The following is a 2164-nucleotide window of genomic DNA, read 5'->3' on the forward strand; positions in this document are numbered from 1 at the left end:
ACTGTTGTGTGAATCCTTTCAATTAATGGGTGATATTCTCACTTGTTATAGCAACAGTAGTGTTATTAAAAACTAAGATGGATCAAGATCTGAGTGAAGTGTCCCGAGATAAATGTTTTCTAAATGTTCAGCCATCAGAGGGGTCTAATACAATAAGCATATTAGAAGCACGCGTGAGTGCGCTACTGCAGGAAATAACACAGGCATCCCTAAACCGTATTGACAATGCTCAACCCTTAGATGAGGTTAACACCATAGACATATTACATGCCCAAATAAGTGCGTTATTGCATGAAATAAGAGATGCCTCTCAATGGCAAAGGGGCCAGGGTTTTAGCCAAAATGAACAAACTGTTGCTCACTCAGAAAGCACCGAAAATGAACCAGAGAGCCCCTCAGCGGGTATAAAAGTCCCTGAAACCACAGTTGTAAATAGGGCCCGATTCAACAACGTTGAAATAAGGCGTCTGTTAAATTTGGATCAAACTCAGGAGGTTAATTACGGGGAATTTTATGGCAATGTAATGGGGAGCGTAAACGATCTTATTCACCAGGCTATAGGTCAATGTCGCGAGGGGGACCTTATCCAGGTAGAATTATGGGGTCAAATGCTTAGATCGAGAGCATCAGTGATCGCTTTCGCGAGACTTGACACTCCCAGTTTCAAGATTTGCTGCAAAAAACTCTAACCTGTGAGATTTTCAAAAAGAAACAGAGATTTCTCTACATAGTTGAGAATAAAGACAATCAGCTGTGTTTTGCCATTAGCCTCGCCCATCTCATGTCCACTAAAATCACAGACGCTGAGGTACTGAGCAGAGCTCGTGAATTGCAGAGAGAGGCTGGTCTAACCAAGCAGACGTCTGTGTGTTTCACAGACATGTCAAAATTTGAAGAGGTAACCCAGCGTAAAATTGTGGTGTTTTACGGAACAGATAAAGAGCATTTGAATATATTTCAAATCTGACTGTGCGGGCATGCAAACCCCCCTCGCTGAGAGCGTTGTGTGTGAGCGCTGTAACCGTAGGTGCACCTCCCCCTACTGTCTGATGAAACAGAGAGATGACCTGGCACCCGCAGTCCGAGACCCATGCCAGTCTATGCCAAATCCATAAAAAATGTCTAAAATGCTCGAGATTGTATTACATCCCACTGACTAGACACGTGAAACCCCACAAATGCCTAGACTTGTGCTGTAACATATGCCAGGGGCTCATCGATGATGAAACAGCCCATATTTGTTACATACAAAGCTTACCGATGCCAGAAAAAGAAGATCATATTAAGGACAAAAAATTGATATTCTATGACTTTGAAACATACCCGGATCAGAATGGTGTACACATACCCTTTTATGTGAGCGCTATAACAGCCAGTGGTGTGGAGTGGAATCACTATGGAACTGACTGTGCAGTGAAATTTCTGATGCACTTTCGAGCCCCACATTATCGCAAAGCGATGTTTTTGGCCCATAATTCAAAAGGGTTCGACGGTCATATTCTGGTGCATGCTATGCTGTCTCTGGGGATAAAGCCCAATCTGATTTTGCAGGGTTCAAAATTGATATTATTCACGGAGTCTGACTATCAACAGAGGTTCATTGATTCAGCGTCATTCCTACCCTTCCCCCTAGCATCGCTCCCTGCCAATGCAGACATCACAAACCGATCAAATCCTTCTGTACAAAAACATCAAGCTAAAGAAAACTATAATTATTTGTCAGGTCAAGGTTGGGTCACTGCACTGCTCATGAATACAAAAGAAATGTAACTTAGAGAACAAATCTAATAATGGTGAGTCCATTCAAAAAGTAATTTTGATGAATCAAAGGCTGTAAGATATTGTAGAAATGACACTGTGATTCTTATGAAGGCCTGCATGAAATTTAGAGAAAATTTCATCAATGAAACCAAGCTGGATCCTTTTAAACGATCAACGATAGCCTCGGCTTGCATGTCTGTCTTTAGGACGCACTTTCTGCAGGAAAAGACTAGGGGTGAGCCGATCCGATATTAATAGTTTTTCCCCATAACCCTCTTCTGTCTGACCATTTTCTAATAACTTTTGAATTTCCATTAATGGATTATACTTTATGTGGGAAACAATTCCACTACAGCAGATGTCTATCTGGCAATGCTGTTACCAAGTTTAAGGAAATAATTCC

The sequence above is a fragment of the Monopterus albus genome, unplaced genomic scaffold (assembly GCF_001952655.1).
Source record: "Monopterus albus unplaced genomic scaffold, M_albus_1.0 scaffold95.1, whole genome shotgun sequence".
Lineage (NCBI taxonomy): Eukaryota > Metazoa > Chordata > Actinopteri > Synbranchiformes > Synbranchidae > Monopterus > Monopterus albus.